The following is a 22108-nucleotide window of genomic DNA, read 5'->3' on the forward strand; positions in this document are numbered from 1 at the left end:
AGGGAGGCAGGGGCGGGATCCGCGAGGCTGCCGGCGCCGGGGGAGGGCCCAGCTGCCGCGAGGCCGGCGGGGAGGAGACGCAGCCCCCGCGCTTTGGGAGCTGGGGCCCGCCCCTGGGAAGAGCCTACACTTGGCCCACGTGGGCACCTGCTGCCGGGCGCCCTGTGATCTGGGACCCCGTCCCGGTGCCCACCCCAGCCACCTCCGCGGGGTGAGGTCCACCTCCCCGAGAGCCTCCGCCGTGGGCCTCGTTCCAGCCGCCTCCTCCCCCCAAATCTTGTTTCCTTCTCGTGCCGGCCTCCTGCCTGCAGCCGCCTCCGCCATTGGAAACGTCTCTCCCGCCATCTGGCCTGTGCTGTAAATGGCATAGCTGTGACTCCGACCCTGGGCCCGGTTTGCAACTCTGGATCAAGTGCCTATCCACAGGGATGCCCTCGCATTGCGCTGTGTCCCCAGCAGAGAGTCTCAGAAGCCTAGGTCTGCTCTTAAGGGGACCCTCTCTCCCACACGGACTTGTCTGCAGCAGCGGCAGCGACAACCCGTGTGTCCCTTCTTTGGAAACCCGCCCGCTCCCTTAAACTGTAGACAAACTAATTAATCCTAAGTTTAGTATCAGTAAGAATGGGGCCCCGCGCCCATTTCTCTCCCGACCTCTTGGGCCGTCCCAGGTCTTTCCGATTGACCTAGATCGCCCAAGGGACCTCAAGAGATTGACCTGGGTTATCTCAGAGCGAGGCTTCTGAACGCCAGGCCTTGTTGCCTGGCCCAGTTACCCCAGGCGCTCGCTCCTAGCAGGCGCTGTGCTAAATGGATTCCGTGTGTGACTCCAAGGACGCCTCTCACGAGAAACTGAAGCCCAGAGTTAGTGGTCTTTGCACGGGTTGCAAAGTCTCGTGTTTGGGAGTCACACAACTGGCAAGGCTTGGAGCATGGGTTCCCCAGGTCCCCTCTGCTAGGAGCCTCAGCGAGGCACCACAGCGCCATCGTGAGGAGGGTGCGAAGTCCTGCGCTTGCGGCCCGGAAGAAAGGTGACCTCTCATTTGTACCAACTACCTTAGGAAGCATTTTCTACTGTGGGTTGTAAAATTATTTTATTATTGGTGGTATTTTTAATACAGAGCCACACACAGTCCCTTACTTGAAAGGCTTAGGACTATATGGTTTGGGGTCCGGATTTTTTTTTTTTTTTTTTTAAATTCTAGAAGGTTATAGAATGATTATACCGTATCCAGGGTACTGCAGAAGTCCCAGCAAGGTCAGGATGGTACAACACGATCACGTGATATTTCTGTTTCACAGCGTCTACGGAGAGGAATACACACTTAGTGGAACAGAAGTTATAAATGAGGGGCGCCTGGGTGGCTCAGTGGTTTGAGCCTCTGCCTTCCGCTCGGGCCCTGATCTCAGAGTCCTGGGATCGAGCCCCGCGTCTGGCTCTTTGCTCGGCGGGGATCTGCTTCCACCTCTCTCTCCCTGCTTGTGATCTCTCTCTCTGTGAAATAAATAAGTAAAATCTTTGGGGGGAAAAAAAAAGTTATAAATGACCTGATGTCAATTTAGTCAGGCCTGATTGCTTGAAGAGTTTGGGGGCCTGATTTATGAAGCGGGTTTGTTTGTGTATAACAAATTATAGCGATGATTTTTTAAATCGATATCATTATTAAACACCTCCTGTGGGCCAGGTGCAGCCTGTATAGTTTATGCAAGTTTAGAGGCACTAAACAATTTATTTCAACAAATAATACAGCTTATTGCAGATAAATCAGAAAAAAAAAATTGAGGGTCCTCAGTAAAATAATTGGATCATCAAAGGATGCTAAAACCATTGGTAAAATGTTGGAGAACAGTCCAGAATTATTACCCAACAGATGACTTATTCATTACAAACGGGGAAAATGTACCTACCTAGTGGGGGGCAGTTTCTGGCTGACACCCTCTTAACCAAAGGATCAAACGGTATCCCCAAGAGTGGGACACTATGACATCAAGTGTCTCTTGATGTGACACTCTAGAAAATACACAAAATTACCCATGCAGAATTCTTGTCGGGGGAAAAAAGTTACCCCTACATTTAATAGCCAGCAAAAATTCAGACATTGAAAATGGGGGATCTATACCGGGGAACTGGTCAGTACTTTTCAAAAAAAGTCCACGTGATTACGGTGTGCACACCTCGACCGGGTCCTCTCTGGTGATCCTTGCTTGTTCCTTGCCAATCTCAGATGAGGGACTGTGTCTGCAGGCGATGGGGCTGTGCTTCCTGCTATAAATGCTGGACTGTTTGCCTCCAGGGCTCTGCCCTGAGCTGGGGCATGAATGGCAGCTTTGTGTCTGGGTGTGGGGCTTGCCTTCTGTCTGGCCTCACATGTGGTCGGGGAGGGGGGGCGATGAGAGGCCAGGAGCACCGCTGTGGGCTGCCCCTTCCGTCCTCCGCGAGCACCGGAGTAGGACTGGTTCTATTCTGGAAGCCAGCATGCCTCCTAGTGAGCATCTCAGGCTCTCGGAGAGCTGGATCTCTTTAGGGAACTGGTTCTTATTTTCCTGCACATGAATGTTGGATGGCCTGGGCCCTGGGGAAGGAAGGGAGGCCAGGGTCCAGAAGGCATGGACAGATTATCATCTGAGCCCGCCTTGGCTGTCTTTTCTCACTCTTGTCTACCCTAGAACCCTGGTCGTGCTGGGCTGCCTCTTCCCTGCAATTCTTTTCTGAATGCAATGAATGACCTCACTCTGGTTCATGTCCACAAGCCTCCACCTGATCTGTCGACCAGAAATGCGTTAAACTGTCTGGTGTGATGGTCCCGGCACTGGCTGGGTAATGACCCCCTGAAGACATATCCATGCCCTCACCCTTGAATGGCAAAAGGGATTGCGAAGATGTGATCGAGTTGAGGACCTTGAGCTGGGGAGATTATCCTGGATTGTCTGGCTGGAAATAAAGCCCAGGAGGAAAGGTGGGCACTAGAAGCTCAGAAAAGCCATGAAGGCTATGGTAATTGGTCGCAGCAGCAACGGGAAATGAACACAGCTTCCTTCCTGAGCCCTTGGCCATGGTTGGTTGATTTCCTTTTTTTAGTCACTTACTTTATACAAACAAGGGTACAGAAGTATCTCCGGGTGCCACCTCTGATTCCTGAGGGACCCAAGGAAGTCCCTTAGTTGTCTCACTGTGCTGTCAGTTCCCTTAGAGAAGGGGGTTGAAATGGACAAGGCAGACTGCCTCCCGGTTACATCAGGCCTACACTGAGGTTCTGTTTAGCTTCCAGTGTTTTGTTCTTTAAAGATTTTATTTATTTGAGAGAGAGAGAGAGAGAGTGAGAGAGAGAACAGGAGCCGGGGTGGGGGAAGGGCAGGAAGCCCGATGTGGGGCTCGAACCCAGGACCCCGACATCATGACCTGAGGTGAAGGGAGATGCTTTACCGACCGAGCCCCCCGGGCGCCCCTAGTTTCCAGTGTTTTAAAGCTTTCATTTTAATCAGGGTCATATATTTGCGTTGTATACAATTTGAAAGGTATGAAAGAGGTTTCCCAATGCTCATCTCTCTTCTACCAGTGCCCTCAGCTTCCCTCAGTTTTCCCTGGATTCTGATCTGTCCTTGCAGAGGTTTTCTGTACATATACGAGATGGTTCACATATACACACTCTCAACAAACAATCACATTCTCCCTGTTCGACATTCTGCATTTATCATTTAGTATAGTTTCATGCTCTTTCTGTATCGTTACATAGATTTGTTTATTTGTTTGTTTAACAGCCACGTAGATCTCCATTGTATGGATGTATCCAATATCCAATATTTTTCTCTTGTCCCTTATTGACAAAAATATAGGATATTTCCAGAATTTTCTATTATAGACATTGCTGCCAAATACAATGTGTGTCATCTAGTGTATTTACTATTTAAAAAAATTTTTTTTAGAAGAGCCTGGGTGGCTCTGTCATTAAGCATCTGCCTTTGGCTCAGGTCATGATCTCAGGGTTCTGGGATCCAGTCCCGCATCGGGCTCTCTGCTTGGCAGGGAGCCTGCTTCCTCCTCTCTCTCTCTCTGCCTGCCTCTCTGCCTACTTGTGATCTCTGTCTGTCAAATAAATTTAAAAAAAAATTATTGTTTAAAAAAAATTTTTTTTAGGGGCGCCTGGGTGGCTTAGTCGTTAAGCATCTGCCTTTGGCTCAGGTCATGATCCCAGGGTCTTGGGATTGAGCCTCGTGTTGGGCTCCCTGCTCCGCGGGGAGTCTGCTTCTCCCTCTCCCACTCTCCCTGCTTGTGTCCCCTTTCTTGCTGTATCTTTCTCTGTCAAATAAATAAATGAAATCCTTACCAAAAAATAAAATAAAATAAAATAAATTTTTAAAGGAAAGAGGCCCTTATTAAAAATTAATTTATTTTAGAGAGAGAGCAAGAGCAAAGAGGGGAAGGGGCCGAGAGAGACAATATCCAAGCAGATGCCCCCCTGAGTGGGGACAGACGCAGGGTTCCACCTCACAACTTAGGAGATGAAACTGAGAGTCCGACGCTTAACCATTTGAGCCACGTGGGCAGCCCTAGTGTTTTTATTACCGACGTGTACTACATCACATAGTATGTATTTCTAGAAATAGAACCACCAGGCCAAGAGGTATGCACAGGGCTATAATTTTTAAAGGCACAGTAACAGTGTTGTTGAGGTCGTGGAAAAAACTGAAAGCCTCATACACTAATGCTGGAGGGAACATAAAATGGGGCAGCTGCTTTGGAAAAAAGTCTGCTAGTTCCTCACAAAGTTGAGCATTAGAATTACCACGTGACCCACAATTCCACTCCGAGGTATATACTGAAGAGAAACGCAGACATAAGTCTACACAAAGAAGGGCACCTGGGTGGCTCGGTGGGTTAAAGCCTCTGCCTTCGGCTCAGGTCATGATCTCAGGGTCCTGGGATCGAGTCCTGCATCGGGCTCTCTGCTTGGCAGGGAGCCTGCTTCTCTGTCTCTCTCTGCCTGCCTCTCTGCCTACTTGTGATCTCTGTCAAATAAATAAATAAAATCTTAAAAAAAATAAGTCTACACAAAGACACGCACATAAATGTTCATAATGAGATTATCCCTAATAGCCCAAGGATGGAAACGACCAAAATGTCCATAAACTAATGAATAATAATAATAATGAATAACACAGTGGAATTATTGGAATGGCTTATTTGGCCATAAAAAGGAGGCAGTAGTGATCCATGCTACAACATAGATGAAAGTTTGTTGTTGTTTTTTTAAAGATTTTATTTATTTATTTGACACACTGAGATCACAAGTAGGCAGAGAGGCAGGCAGAGACAGAGAGGGGAAGCAGGCTCCCTGCTGAGCAGAGAGCCCGATGCAGGCCTTGATCCCAGGACCCTGAGATCATGACCTAAGCCGAAGGCAGAGGATTAACGCACTGAGCCACCCAGGTGCCTGAAAGCTTTTTTTTTTTTTTTTAAGATTTAATTTATTTATTTGAGAGAAAGAGAGAAAAAAACACAAGCAGGGGGAGGGACAGGCAGAGGGAGAAGCAGGTTACCTGCTGAGCAGGGAGCCTGATGTGGGACTCAATCCCAGGGACCCTGGGATCATGACCCAAGCTGGAGGCAGACGCTCAACCAAGTGAGCCATCCAGGTGTCCCCAACATGAATGAACCTTGAAAGCATATGACAAAGTAAAGAGCCAGACACAAAGACCCCATGTAGTACTGATTCTTTTTATATGGAATGACCAGAATAGGCAAATTCATAGAAACAGAAAGTAGCTTAATGATTGCCAGGGGCTGCCGGGATCGCCGGGAATGAGGTGATAGAATGTTCTGGAATTAGTGATAACTACACAGCATTGTCAGTAGGCTAGAAACCATGAGTCATACACTTTTAAATGATGAATTTTTTTGTTGTGTGAATTCTAGCTCATTAAAAAAAGTGATACTTAAAATAAGGTATGTGCATAAAATTGTGTTAGCTACTGCAAAATTACCCATAACTCACCAGTAAGGCATGCGAGCAGCCATCTTGCCACACTTCTTTCTAGATTCCCTACCATCCATGGGGCGTGTGTACAGACAGGAATACTAACTAATCTTTGTTGTTGTTTTTTTTCTTTTTTTAAAGATTTTATTTATTTATTTGGCAGAGAGAGAGAGAGAGGCACAAACAGGGGGAGCCACAGAGGGAGAGGGAGAAGCAGGCTCCCCACTGAGCAAGGAGCCTGATGCAGGACCTGACCCCAGGACCCTGGGATCATGACCTAAGCCAAAGGCAGACACTTAGCCGACTGAGCCACCCAGGTGCCCCGATCTTTCTTTCTTCTTTGACAAAAAAAAAAAAAAATTGTTCAACTGTTCTTCCTCTCAGCCAGATTTCCATAACCGCTTAAACACCCCTGCCAAATGCAATCACTTGGACTCTTCACCATTCTAACATCCAGTGTCTGCGAATGATGTTGTAAAGAACCCAACAAGCAGACAAAAAGCCATCGTGTGACCTTATAATGATCATCAAACTAATTACTTGCGCTGACATGTGTCACAACTGTGCTGACACCATGGGTTGAAATTTGTTTCTTTATTACGGCGAGTCCAATTTGCATTCTTCTTTCCTGTGGGAGTTGGATCGTACTCAGCCACCCCGAAGAGTCAGGGTGAGTAGAGCTGCTGAGGTCCGGGGTGTAGGTGGAACGGGTCTCAGGATGGCCAATGATTCAAGATCAGTGATGAGACCGGGGAGCGCCCGCCCCAGCAGCCCTCCTCTGACGTGCTCATTGCTCAGGGTCAGGCCACGAGTTCAGCTCTGAACAAACACATGGGTTTGGGTTGGGGCCCGGGTCAGGCTTTCCCCTCAGAGTCTCATGTATCCTGAGCACCTGGCAGGTGGGCTCGGGAGCTCGTGGTTCTGAGCACCACCTATTTCTTTTTTTTTTTTTTTTAAAGATTTTATTTATTTATTTGACAGAGAGAAATCACAAGTAGGCAGAGAGAGAGAGAGAGGAGGAAGCAGGCTCCCTGCCGAGCAGAGAGCCGGATGCGGGAATCGATCCCAGGACCCTGAGACCATGACCTGAGCCAAAGGCAGAAGCCCAAACCACTGAGCCACCCAGGTGCCCGCACCACCTATTTCTATCCAGTTACACCCAAAGCCTTTCATTGGTGCAGCTTAAGAAAACCCCAATGGTTTTATTGTGGTAAAATATATGTATATATAACACAAGATCTGCCAATTTAGCCCTTTGCATTAGCTGAGTGCATGATGCTTGGCAACCATCACTATTCGCTCTTTCCCCAATTTGCCATCATTTCAAACCATAACTCTGCACCCATCAAGCAATAATTCCCCACTCCCTCCTCCCCACAGCCCCTGGCAACCTCGAAGCTACTTCTTTGTCTCTGTGAATTTGTCTCTTCTAGATATTTCGTGGAAGTGGAGTCCTGTAATAGTTGGTCTCTTGTGTCTGGCTTCTTGCACTTAGCATAACGTTTTCCAGGTTCATCCATGCGGCAGCGTGTACCAGTCCTTTGTTCCTTCCTATGGATTGGTCATATTCCGTTGTATTTTGTTAACCCATTCATCCGTTGATAGGTGTCTGATTTCTGTCCACCTTTTGGCTACTAGGCATAAAGCTGTTACAGACATTGACTTCCAAGTTCCTGCTTCAGCCCTGTTTTCAGTTCTTCGGGTAGATACCCAGAAACAGATGGCTGGGTCATATGGTAACTCTATGTTTAACTTCTTGGGGACAAAAGCGTTTTCCACAGCGGCCACACTCTTTTACGTCTTCACCAGCAACGTATGAGGGCTCTGATTTCTCCACATCCAAGCCAACACTTGTTTCCTCTTTTTATTCTCATTATTATTACTTTTTAAAGATTTTATTTATTTATTTGAGAGAGAGAGAGAACCCACAAGCGGAGGATGGGGAGGGGCAGACAGAGAAGGAGAGGCAGACTCCCTGCTGAGTAGAGAGTCCTACGGGGACTCGATCCTGCCACCCTGAGATCATGACCTGAGCCAAAGGCAGATGCTTAACCCCCAGAGCCACACAGACATCCCGGCTCTGAAATCTTAAATGCCAGGTGCTGGGCTAGGAGCCCTAGGTATGTTGTCCCATGTAAGGCTCCCAGCAACCCTCTGAGGTTCTGGAAGGTTCCACCGTTATCCCGAATGTACAGGCCAAGACAACTGCAGAAGGGGAGCAGCCGGGAGCTGACCTGGGAGCTGGCGACCGCTATCCCAGGCTGACCTGTCTACAAGCATAAAAACCACGATTACCCTCAGCGGCCCCCCACCCCCACCCCTTCCCAGGGCAGATGTTTTCCCCAGGCTTTGTGTGCACTGAATCTTGTAAATGGATTCGTTGCGGTGTTGGCCCTCCGCTTGCTCCTCCTGCCCTCCCTTTGTGAAGTTGGCCACCCCAGCAGGAGCGGTCCCGCTGCATCAGAGAGCTGAGACCTCGGGGTTACCGCTTGGAGCCCCACACGCGGCGGGGACTCTCAACACCGTGGGTTCAAGTCCTGCTGACGCAAAGCACACTTCCGGGGGCAACACTGCGCAGAGCTTTCTCCGAGGCACTGTTTGCCAGATATCAAGGGTCTGAAACCTGGATCTCCTTTGAAGATTCAAGCTTAGAAAGAAATGCAGCCAGGAGCTTTTATCAGGCTGGCTAGCGGAGGCACGGGGAACCATGGGTTGCTAGAGGTCCTGCCGGCCTGTGAGAAGAGAACTTGGAAAGAAACGTATGACTCTTTTCAAATTCTCTTGCTTTGGGATCGGGTCGTGATCCTGGGGTCCTGGGATCGAGCCCTGCGTGGGGCTCCCTGCTCGGAAGGGAGCCTGCTTCTCCCTCTCCCTCTGCCTGCTGCTCCCCCTACTTGTGCTCTCTCTGTCAATAAATAAATAAATAAATAAAATCTTTTAAAAAATGAAAAAAAGAAATGTACGAATCCAGCCTGCAGAAACAATACTTCCCCGAGGCAAAGAAAGAAGAGCGGCCTGAATGCTTGACTGATGGCTTGTGTGCTAGGCGGTGGGGTGTCCCGTCATTTATATGAGCGAATATCTATTTATGAACAATTATAATATGTCGGGGGGCAGAACCAAGAACATGTGCTAAGTATACCAAACTCTAAGATCTGGGCTATCATTTTATGGATCAGAATGAGGCCAATTTTCTTAAAAACGGGGTATCAATGAAAAGATTATACATAATCTTTTCGGGTTTGGGTTTGGGAAAAGCTGAGATTTAGCTTTTTTTTTTTTTTTAAGATTTTATTTATTTATTTGACAGAGAGAGAGAGCAGAGTGGGGCAGGGGAAAGGCAGAGGGAGAGGGAGAAGCAGGCTTCCCACTGAGCAGGGAGCCCCATGCAGGACTCGATCTCAGGACCCCACGATCACCACCTGAGCCAAAAGCAGATGCTTAACCAACTGAGCCACCCAGGCACCCCTAGATTCAGCTGTTCTAACAGAGATCCAAGTCAGAAGTTTATTTTGCTCTCCCTATTTCTTTCCAGGCTGATAAAATAGCTCTGCTCCATGAAATCAGTCAGGGATCTTGGTTCCTTCTGGGTGTTGGTCTTGTCTAGGTTGTCGGACCGGCTTGTCACCACTACCACACTCCACATGACCAGGCCTGGCTGCAAGGGAGTGTGGGAAATGTAGGTTTTCTTTCTGGGGGTGTCTTACACCTAATAAGAATCTATCACTATTGTTCATCAGCTACTGCTGCGTAACAAACAACACCCACCCACCCTGGCTGGCTCAGCTGGTAGAACATGCGACCAATCTCAGGGTTGTGAGTTCAAGCCCCATGTTGGGCATGGAGCCTACTTAAAAAACGAAACCAAACCAAAATAACTACCAATAAAAGACATTGTCTTCCTTAAGTTTCAAAGTTCTATTTCCAAATATTATTCTATTCATAAATCTGGTCAATTTTACCACTTTTTGGGGAGGTCTTTGATGAATGGTCAACCCATCCCAGTTTCAACAGCTTCATATCCCATTTAGAATCTTTATTAATTAATTTCCCTTTAATGTTCTGCTTTCACATTTTAAACTGTTCGATTTTCTTTGGAAGCTCAACAGAAGTGCCTAAGAAGTGAAAACTTCCCTGGTACTTAACTCTCGTAGTAAATTATAAGAGTATCAAGATCTTTTAAACATTCCAGGACTCACCTAGAAAAATTCTCTTGCACGTTCCAGTGAAAAATTACAAGTCTAAAATAATGGATTACTCAATTATGCACTTTATGTTGGAAGACTTACATCTATAGGATAAATCTGTCATATTTTTGCTGATGCCAAATTCTCTTAAGCATTACAAATACTTTATTTATTTATTTTTTTAAATTTACTTATTTGACAGACAAAGATCACAAGTAGGCAGAGAGGCAGGCAGAGAGAGAGGAGGAAGCAGGCTCCCTGCTGAGCAGAGAGCCCGATGCGGGGCTCGATCCCAGGACCCTGGGATCATGACCTGTGCTGAAGGCAGAGGCTTTAACCCACTGAGCCACCCAGGTGCCCCAAGCATTACAAATACTTTAAATACCAAATATCCCAGATGATTCTCCCCCACCCCACCAAATATCCCAGATGACTCTTAAACATAACACAGGAGGGCTCAGTTGGTTAAGCGTCTGCCTTTGGCTCAGATCCTGATCCCAGGGTCCTGGGGTCGAGCCCCGAGCCCTGTATTGGGCTCCCTGCTCAGCGGGAAGCCTGCTTCTCACTCCTCCTCTCTCTCTCTCTGCCCGTCCGCATGCATGTTCTCTCTCTGTCTCAAATAAACAAAATAAAATATTTTTTTAAAAAGATTTTATCTATTTATTTGACAGACAGAGACCACAAGTAGGCAGAGAGGCAGGCAGAGAGAGAGGGGGAAGCAGGCTTCCCACTGAGCAGAGAGCCTGATGTGGTGTTCGATCCCAGGACCCTGGGATCATGACCCGAGCCGAAGGCAGCGGCTTAACCCACTGAGCCACCCAGGTGCCCCCAAAATAAAATCTTTAAAAAAATATAACACAGGGGTATTAATTTTGTCGGTTCAATTGACTTTCTTCTTTTATATATATTTTTAACTAGCCTCCATGCCCAACTCGGGCTTGAACTCACAACCTTTGAGGTCAAGAGTCATGCGCTCTACTGACTGAGCTAGTGAGGTGTCTTTCTCTTTTTAATTATAAGCCTAGCTTACAGCTGGGCATTAAAACACACTTGTAAGTAAGGAAAATTTTACTGGCAAGGTGAGGTGAATTCTTGGCCAGAGGTTTGGAACTGGAACAGAGCTCTTTAACTTTCTAGTTAAAGGGGGGGAAAAAAAGAAGAAAAAATTAACAAAAATTCCCCAGAAGAACACTCCAGAATGCTGGACCCTTTTTAAATAGTTACAATAACAAAGGGGCTCATGGGCTGTGACGCTTTGGTCCTTGGGCCCGCATCCCAGGTCAGGCTGTACCATGACCTCATATGTGTGCAATTTCACACTCAGTGAAATCAGAGGGAATCTGCGCCTGCTACCGGCTTGCTCACAGCTGGACTGGCGTCAGCTGGTCTGTCTACTGCCCAACTCCACGTTGCATTCTTTTCCCCCTCCACGAGCCTTGACTCCCGCCGTCTGGCCTGGCCACAACCCCTGGAGGCTAGTTCAGTGACCTCCAGTGCGTTGAAGGCATCACTCGTCAGCCCTTTGCCTGGCTCTGCCTCTGCTGGGGAGCAGAAGGCTAAAAGGAGGGTCGTGACCCCAGAAACGAACAGGGAGGTCCCCGAGGGCCCCTTGGGGACTGGAGATCAGGGATCTGGAGATTGGGATGAATCAGCTCTCACAACGGAGTCGATGGAAGGTGGGGAGGGTGCAACCAGCCTTGGTGTGTGTGTGTGTTTGTGTGTGTCTTGAGTTGGTTGGAGGGCGGGGTGGGGGGGGGGACGCTGGGAGGGTGTGGAGCTGCTGGGTTCAACTTCTCAAAAACTCCAGAGGCCCTGTCGCCAGGAGGAGGGGAAGCAAGCAAGGGGCCCAGATGGCGGGAGATCAGATAACAGGCTGGGGTGGAGGAGGGTGCTGGAGGAGGACAGTGGAAGGAGGCTGGCCATGTGACTTCAGAGCCCAGCCCTGCCCCTTTCACCCACACCGAGAAGGGACTGAGGAGGCAGTGCAATAGCCCAGAGAGGAGCACCTGCTGTATGCAGCCCCTGCAAGGGGCGGGGTGCTTTGCCTGGGTCCTGCGGGGAGGAGCCAGCTGGATGAGTCCTAATCAAGGCAAGAAGTGATCCTGCCTGACCCCGAGCCCAGTGGCCCCAGAGGTAGGGCAGGTTCTGGGTATGTCTTGAGGGAAAGAAGCGGGATTTGCTGTTGGGTTGATGTGGATGTGGTGTGGGAGAAGGGGAGAGAGAGGGAGAGAAATCCAGGACCAGGCAAGGACCAGGCAAGGAGCTTGGAATGGAGCAGCTGGTTGAACACTGGGGCCTCTTCCTGAAGGCGGCCTGAGGCGCAGGTGGGGAGATGGGGGAGATTGAGGGCCCAGCAGCAGTTTGTTCTGGGCACTTGCTAGGAACTTGAAGGCGCAATGTCTTCCTAAATGTGGTAGCCATAATCTCAGAAAGAAATATGTTCTCCAGGGGCGCCCGGGTGTCTCAGTCGGTTAAGCGTCTGCCTTCGGCTCAGGTCATAATCCCAGATCCCTCGGATGGAGCCCCACATTGGGCTCGCTTCTCCCTCTGCCTCCGCTTGTTCTCTCTCAAAAATAAATAAATAAAATCTTAAAAAGAACACATTTTCCATAACGAACAGTATACATATAAGTAAACAGAATTTCTTGCAGCAATGTTTACCCTTCCTATACGTGATGTACTCTGACAAATCAATTTTTATTGTATTTCATTTTTTAATTTATTTGACAGACAGAGATCACAGGTAGGCAGAGAGGCAGGCAGAGAGAGAGGGGGAAGCAGGCTCCCTGCTGAGCAGAGAGCCTGACACGGGGCTCGATCCCAGGACCCTGAGATCATGACCTGAGCTGAAGGCAGAGGCTTAACCCACTGAGCCACCCAGGTGCCCCTATTGTATTTCAATTTTTTTTTTTTAAGATTTTATTTATTTGACAGAGATCACAAGTAGGCAGAGAGGCAGGCAGAGAGAGAGGAAGGGAAGCAGGCTCCCTGCCGAGCAGAGCACCCGATGCGGCGCTCGATCCCAGGACCCTGAGATCATGACCTGAGCCGAAGGCAGAGGCTTAACCCACTGAGCCACCCAGGTGCCCCTATTGTATTTCAATTTTTTTTTTTTAAGATTTTATTTATTTGACAGAGATCACAAGTAGGCAGAGAGGCAGGCAGAGAGAGAGGAAGGGAAGCAGGCTCCCTGCCGAGCAGAGCACCCGATGCGGCGCTCGATCCCAGGACCCTGAGATCATGACCTGAGCCGAAGGCAGAGGCTTTAACCCACTGAGCCACCCAGGCGCCCCTGTATTTCAATTTTTAAAAAGATTTTATTTATTTGAGAGAGAGAGAATGAGAGAGACAGAGAGAGAAAGCACACGGCGGGCAGGGAGGGGCAGGCGGAGGGAGAAGCAGACTCCCTGCTGAGCAGGGAGCCAATGGGGGACTCGATCTCGAGACTCCAGGATCATGACCTGAGCTGAGGGCAGTCACTTAACCAACTGAGCCACCCAGCCGCCCTATTGTATTTCCATTTTTCAAAAATCCTGAGGACCCCTGCAGGCATGATGATGTCCTCAGAGAAGATGTCAAGGGCAGGGCTGCTGAGCCAGTGGCGGGAAAGTGGCAGGGACAGGCCCTGCTGGGCAGCAATGCTGTGCGAGTGTAGGGCAGGGGTGAGTAGGCTGCGGGGTGGCAGGGGGTAGGCCCCTCTTACCCCTCCCCCTGCAGAGGTGGGCCTGGATCTGCGGCCGGGTGGAAATGACATGTGGGTCCTGCCGCCTCCCATCCAGGATCTGCACTGTGACTGCCTGTGAGTGAGTGCCCACCTCCCGCCCACCCCCGCCAGCCAGCCCCAGGGCAGGCTCCGCGGCTGCTGCGGTTGGTAGTGGAGGAGCCTGGCTCTTTCTCTTTCCCCTCCATCATCTTCAGCATTTGGCTTTTATCCTCCAGGACGACAGCCTCCGCTGCATGTACTGTAACCTCACAGAGGCAGGAAGAAGTGGGGAGGGCAAGACCAGCCGGCAGAGCTCCCTTGCCCAGACCTGACCACAAGGCCACTTTTCCTGCACAGGAGCATGTGAGCGCAAGCATCCAGCAAAGGAGAACAGGTGAGCCGTGGCTGGCGGTCTCTACTTCACCTCCTGTGGCTGGCGCATTGCTGCCCCGACCAGAGAGATAGGGGTTTCGTTAGCTAGGAAGGGGGAATGGTCAGCAAGTAACAGATCTGCTGTGTTAGGACCCGGGCGACAGCAGCAATCTTTACTAATGCCACAGTCCGGCATCGCTCTGTCATTACTGACTCTGGCTGGCCACCGGAGGGGGCTTCAGGAGCACCCCGTGAGCCCCTTGGATGGATGATGGGGAGACAAGGCAGACCTGAGGAAGAGTAGGAAAGGATCAGAAGATGCTCGGCAGTGGGAGAGGGAGAGCGAGAGGGAGACGCCCCATGGAGCAGGGAGCCCGATTCGAACTCGAACCCAGGACCCTGGGATCATGACCTGAGCCAAAGGCAGACGTTTAATGGACTCAGCCACCCAGATGCCCCTTATGTTTGTTTAGAAGTAAACACACATACATACATGCAGTCGTTGACCGGTAGGGTTTCCAGGGAGACAGACTCTGAGCTGGGATCTGCAGCCGGAGAGGACGGTGAGCGGGGAGTGCTCTGGGACGCGTGTGTGAGGAAGAGAGGGGGTGGGGCGGGTGCTGGGAAAAGCTGATACGGTTGCAACAAGGGTCTCAGTCCATCTGATGGGGAACCTGGAACTGGAATGGCCCTTCTGGGTTGTTCCTCGCTGAGGCATGGAGCCAGGCTTCTGTCCCTCTTACTGCCCAGACGCGGAACGTGGGCTGCCCCTTGGAAAGAAGCATGAGCTTGAGCAAGATGGTTCTCTACGGCTGACGGTCTTGCCCAGACAGAGGCTCATCTGGAAGCCATGTGCCATGAGCCACTAGCAGCCGTGGAAAGAATGCCTCCACCCTGAAGAGGAGATCTGGGCTGTATATTAGAGGGTCCACTCCACTTTTCTACCTAATATCAATAGGTGCGTACAATTCCACAATAAAGTTTTCAAAAAAAGGATTTTATTTATTTATTTGTCAGAGAGAGAGAGAGAGAGAGCACAAGCAGGGGGAACAGCAGGCAGAGGGAGAGGCAGGCTCCCTGCCGAGCAAGGAGTCCGATGTGGGACTTGATCCCAGGACCCTGGAATCACGACCTGAGCTGAAGGCAGATGCTTAACTGACTGAGCCACCCAGGCTTCCCCACAATAAACATTTTTTTTTTTTAAAGATTTTACTTATTTATTTGAGAGAGACAGAGAGAGAGCGCACTCGTTCAGCGGGGAGCAGAGGGAGAGGGACGAGCAGACTCCCCACTGAGCAGGGAGCCAGACCTGGGGCTCAATCCCAAGATGTGGGATCATGACCTGAGCCGAAGGCAGCTAACTGACTGAGCCACCCAGGCTCCCCTCCACAATAAAAAATTTTAAAGGGCTTTTTTTTTTTTTTTAAATGTAATCTCTACACCCAGCATGGGGCTTGAACTTAAAACCCCAAGATCAAGAATCACATGCTCTACTGAGCCAGATAGGCTCCACTCCACAATAAAAAAAAAAAGTTTTTTTTAAAAGAATAAGCTTTTTAAAAAATTTTTATTTTTATTTATTTATTTGACAGAGAGAGCTCACAGGTAGGAGGAGAGTCAGGCAGAGACAGAGAGAGAGAGTGAGAGAGGAGGAAGCAGGCTCCCCACTGAGCGGAGAGCCTGATGCGGGTCTCAATCCCAGGACCCTGGGATCATGACCTGAGCCGAAGGCAGAGGCTTTAACCCACTGAGCCACCCAGGCGGCCCTCCACAATAAAAATTTAAAAGAAAATCGGGGTGCCTGGGTGGCTCAGTGGGTTAAGCCTCTGCCTTCGGCTCAGGTCATGATCCCAGGGTCCTGGGATCGAGCCCCACATCGGGCTCTCTGCTCAGTAGGGAGCCTGCTTCCTCCTCTCTCTCTGCCTGCCGCTCTGCCTATTTGTGATCTATCAAATAAATAAATAAAAGCTTAAAAAAAAATTTAAAAGAAAATCTATTAATGTAGTCCTAACTAAATAAAAATCTTAAAAAAAAGAAAATCTATTAATGTAATATGCCATATTAACAAATTACAGGAGGAGAAACATTGGATGAAATTCAACTCTCATTTATAATAAAACTTTTGTGACCCAACTAGAGAGAAAGGGGAATCATCAACCTGATATAAGGAGGCTGCCTGTAACAAATACCAAAGTTAATTAGAAAAATTCCCTGCAAAGAACCAAGAGGAAATTTTAGCAAGTCTGCTAGATGTAAGACCAACCTGCAAAAAAAAAAAAAAAAAAAGCACTCTGATAATAAAGATAATGACCATTTAGAAAGTATAATTCATAAGAAAAGAGTCCATTCTCTTATACACAAAAAAGTAAGATGCATGGCAAATGCCAAGAAAAGATGTCCGAGCTCATTTTGAAATAAATGATGAGATCTAATTAAAGGATGACGGAGGTGACCTAAACAAGGAGACAGATACTAAGTCGTACAGTAGTTAAGGTGAATGATTTAGACCAGACACAAAAAGACAGCTATTGTCAGATTCTACTTATATGAGGAGCCCAGAATAGGCAAATTTATAGAGAGAGAAGGTAGAGTAGAGAGGCTGTTGGGGAGGAGGTAGGGGAAGCTATTTTTTAATGGGCACATTAAATTACTTACTTACTTACTTAAATGTAAATGTTTGGGATGATGAAAAAGTGCTGGAAAGGATAGTGGTACTTCTCCAACATTGTGAATGTACTTAACGCCACCGAATTGTACACTCAAAAATGGTTAAAGGGCGACTCAGTCGGTAGAGCACGAGACTCTTGATCTCAGGGTTGTTAAGTTTGAGCCCATGTTGGGTATACAGATAACAAAATGTAAGGCTGAGTGGAAAAAAAAAAAAGTAAGTTGCAAAAGGTCCAGGAATTATGGCACTCTCTGTGAAAATTAGGCTGTGAAGATTTGTGAAGTTTTGACTGGCTGTTATAGATACTCAAAATCATGGTAATTTAAATGAGATACAAGTTTATTTCTCTCTTGGGTAAAATTCTGTTGTGGGTTGTTCAGTTGAGCATAGTGGCTCCACCATTGTCTAAGGTCTAGGCTGCTCCTGGCTTCTCATCCTACCAACCTTAGGACGTGGCTCTCATCCTCACAGCCCACGATGTAGCTCCAGCTGTCACATCTACCTTCCCAGAAGCAGGAATGTTGAAGAGGAGATGGAAAGACCATGCTTCCCCCACCTTAAAGTCACATGTCAGAAGTTGCACACATCACTTTCCCTTACATTGCATTAGCTGGAACTTTGTCACACGGCCACACTTGGCTACAAGGGAAGTTGGGAAATGTGGTTTTTGTACCAGGGAAACTTGTAACCAGAGATAGGGAGGGAAGGGACACTGGAGGACATCGAGTAGTTAATCCCACACTGTCCATGAGAGAGACTGCTAAAGTCATCAGGTCTCTCAAAATCCATTTTCCCTTTTAGAAATAAAAACCCTCGAGTCTGAGTTGGCCCCCCGCCACAGACTACATTTCCCAGCCTCCTCTGCATCTAGATGTGACCATGTGACTAAGTTCAGGCCAATGGAATGTAAAGGGAGATACCGTGTGCAATTTCTAGTTCATCTCCTTAAAAGCAAAGCCAATCTCCTATACTTCCCCTCTTCTACCTCCCCAATGGATGGAAAATAGCAGTTCCAAGATTTATTTATTTATTTATCTTTTTTTAGAGAGAGAGAGGGAGGGGTTGGGGAGGGCAAAAGGAGAGGGAGAGAGAGACTCTCGGGTAGATGCCCCGCTGACTGTGAAGCCCCATGCAGGGCTCGATCTCACCACCCTGAGATCATGACTTGAGTTGAAAACAAGAATCCTCTGCTTAAATGACTGAGCCACCCAGGTGCCCCTAGGAAATAGGGCTCAAGGTGGTAGAACTGACAGATCAAGGATCAGAGCCATCTCCCTTTCCTGGACTGCCCACCAGCCTATAAGATATTAGATGGGGGATGAGCTTCCATGTTGCTCGGGGTGCTATGTTTTAGAGGCTGTTACAACAGCCTGGTCTGCATCTGACTTAATATAGAAATTGATACCAGAAGTGGGGTGCTGATGTGAAAAATAAAAGTCTAAGAGGTGCTGCCGGTGGCAGAGACCAGCTATGGTGGGATGAGAAGCCGGTGACTTTTATTACATCAGGAGGAAAAAAAATTGTAGAGCTCTTTTGTTTGATAATGAGGTTAGCAGGTGACTGTTCACCTGAGCCTATAGCTCAGTGTTAGTGTGGAGTCTGCCCCTTTCTGCTTTTTGCAGAACGCCCTGTACTCCTGCCATTCAGATCTGTTCTCTAAAGCTTTGGTACAATGTCTCCAGGAGACAGTGGAAGGCTATCCCGCTGCAAACTTCATATGGAAGATGCCGGCCTCACACCCAGATTACTGATTCTGATGGCTTCGAGGTCGCAGCCTTTCGGTGGGGGAGAGAGGGTTGGACTGTGGAGTCAGAGAGATAAAAAAGGAGGTTCCATGTATTTTAGAAGGGCAACTCAAAGAGGTTCGGGGGCTTGGCTACAAAGAACTGAATGGGGAACTCTGAAGAAAAGGCCATAGCAGGTCTGGGGCTTCAGTCTTTATTTTGTTTATTTGTTTATTTTTAAAAGATTTAATAGATATTTTTTATTAATTTGACAGAGCTACTGAGAGGGCAAGAGAGTGCAAGCATGAGCAGGTGGAGGGGCAGAGGCAGAGGGAGAGGGAGGGGGAAGGATCTCAAGCAGACTCCGTGTTGAGCATGGAGTCTGACGTGGGGCTCGATCTCACAACCCTGAGATCATGACCCTGAGATCATGCTGCAAGCTGAAACCAAGAGTCAAACGCCTAACCCACTGAGCCACCCAGGCACCCCGAGGCTTCTGTCTTTGGAAGGGCCTCTTGCAAGGTTGACTTGACTGGCATCTGGAAATTTGGCTTCTGGAGGTGTCCCCACCGTTCCCTAACAATGTGTCTTGTGTGAGTGTAGCATGTACCTAATTCCTAGCATGTAACAAAATTCCAGAAGGAAAGTAACATAAACCAGTGGGCATCCCTCTGGTGTTTTCAGCTGGGGAGGCCAGCAACGCTTCCAATTCTGGAAGAAGTTCTGAAAGATGCAGATCACCCATGTCTCTCCCCCAACTCTGGTACCTCTTCAGGGGCCAAGCTTGTGTTTTTCCTTTTTTGTTACAACATCAGTGTGGCTCATTCGGTTATCATCACTTTACATTTTTTCCCCCTGAACTTTTTTTTTAATGGAGGTAAAATTCACATAATACTTTGTACTCTATGTTAGCCATTTAAAAATTATCAATTCTGAGGTGCCTCGGTGGCTCAGTGGGTTAAGCCTCTGCTTTCTGCTCAGGTCATGATCTCAGGGTCCTGGGATCAAGCCCCACATCGGGCTCTCTGCTTGGTGGGGAGCCTGCTTCCCCCTCTCTCTCTGCCTGCCTTTCTGCCTACTTGTGATCTCTCTCTCTCTCTGTCAAATAAATAAAATAAAAAATCTTTAAAAATGTTCAATTCAGCGGCACCTGGGTGGCTCAGTGGGTTATGCGACTGCCTTCGGCTCAGGTGGTGATACTGGGGTCCTGGGATGGAGTCCCGCACCAGGCTCCCTGCTCAGCCAGGAGTCTGCTTGTCCCTCTCTCTCTACCCTGCTCCTGCTGTCTCCCTCTCTCTCTCAGCCTCTCTCTCTTACAAATAAATAAATAAAATCTTTAAAAATGTACAGTTCAGTGGCTTTGGGTACACTCACAGCATTGCACAGCATCTTCACCATATTGTTCCAGAATATTTCATCCCTCCAAAAGGAAACTACCGATAAGCACTTTCCCTGCCCACCCCCAACCCCCACCGCCAGCCTCTGGCAACCACTAGTCTATTTTCTCTCCCTATGGATTTTACTATTCTGGGAATTTTATGGAAATGGAATCATATCATATGCTGCTTTCTTTCATTGAGCATAAGGTTTTCAAGGTGGGTTCATGTTATAGAGTGGCCCTGTATCTCATTCCTCCCCACCTCCAATCCTTTTTCTGGCTGAATAATATTCCATTTTATGGATATATTTCATTTGGTTTACCTGTTCATCAGATGCTTGATACACATTTGGGTTGCTTCCACTTCTTAGCTATTATGAAAAGGCTGCTCTGAACATTCACGTACCAAGTTTTTGTGTAAACACATTTTCAAGGCTCCTAGGTATACGTGTAGGAATGAAATTGCCAGGTCACACAGTAATTCTGTTTAACTTTTGGACGAACTCTTTCCAAAGCAGCTGCACCATTTCACATGCCCACAGACCCACAGTGCCTGAGGTTCCAATTTTCCCATCACCACCAACATTTGTTATTTTCCATGCTTTTGCTCACAGTCATCTTAGTGGGTGTAAAGTGGTGTCTCATTGTGGTTTTGATTTGCATTTCCCTAATGACTAATGATGTTGAACATATTTCTGTATATTTATCAACCACTTGTATATCTTCTTTGCAGAAAGCAGTATCTATTCGTATCCTTTGCCCATTTAAAAACTGGGCTATTTTTTCGTGGTTGAGTGTGAGAGTTCTTTCTATATTCTGGATACTAGGCTTTTATCAGATAATGATTTGCAAATATTCTTTTCCATTCTGTAGGTTGTCTTTTCACGTTCTTGATGGTGTCCTTTGATGCACATCAGTTTTTAACTTGGAGGAAGTCCAATTTATCTAGCTTTTCCCTTCTGTGGCTTGTGCTTTTGGTGCCATATCTAAGAATCAATCGCCAAATCCAAGGTGAAAAAGATTGTCTCCTATATTTTCTTCTAAGAACTTTATAGTTTTGGCTCTTTGATTTAAGTCTTTGATCCACTGTTGATTTTTGTATATGGTGTGAGGTAAGGATTCAATTTCATTCTTTTACACAGTCATCCAGTTGTCCCACACCATTTGCTGAAAAAGCAATTCTCTTCCCATTGGATGGTATTGATACCCTTGTAGGAAATCAACTGACTGAAGATGAGGTTTTATTGGACTCTCAATTTGATTCCATTGATCTATATGTTTATCCTTATGCCAGTATCACCCTGTTTTGATTCCTGCAGCTGTGTACTAAGTCTTGAAACTTGAAAGTGTGAATCCTATAATTTTATTCCTTTTAAAGATTACTTTTGCAATTGGGGCCCCTTGCAATTCCATATGAATTATAGGATAACCTCGTCCATTTCTGCAAAAAAGGTAGTTGGAATTTTGATAGGGATTATGTTGAATCTGTAGATCAGTTTGGAGAGTATTGTCACCTTGACAATATTGTCTTCCAATCAGTGAACCTGGGGTATCTTTCCATTTATTTATGTCTTCTTTAATTTCTGTCTGGAATGTTTGGTAGTTTTCAGTGTACAAGTCTTTCACTTCCTTGGTTAAATTTATTCCTATGTATTTTATTCATGTTGATGCTATGGTAAATAGAATTATTTTCTTAATTTCATTTTCAGATGATCATTGGTAATGTATAAAAATTCAAGTGAAGGGACGCCTGGGTGACTTAGTCAGTTAAGCTGCTGCTTTCAGATCAGGTCATGATCCCAGGGTCCTGGGATCGAGTCCCGCATCGGGCTCTTTGCTCAGTGGGGAGCCTGCTTCTCTCTCTGCCTCTGCCTGCCACTCTGCCTGCTTGTGCACTTGCTCACCCTCTCTCTTTCTGACAAATAATAAAATCTTAAAAAAAAAAAAAAAAAGAATAGCCATCTGTGGCAAAAAAAAAAAAAATTCAAGTGAAATTTCTATATTCATCTTGTACCCTGTAACTTTCCTGAATTCAGTTACTAAGTCATTAGGTCTAATAGTTTGTGTGTATAAGTGTGTGTGTGTGTATGTGTGCTTTCAAATT

This window comes from Martes martes (genome assembly GCF_963455335.1).
Source record: "Martes martes genome assembly, chromosome: 17".
In the NCBI taxonomy this organism is placed as follows: domain Eukaryota; kingdom Metazoa; phylum Chordata; class Mammalia; order Carnivora; family Mustelidae; genus Martes; species Martes martes.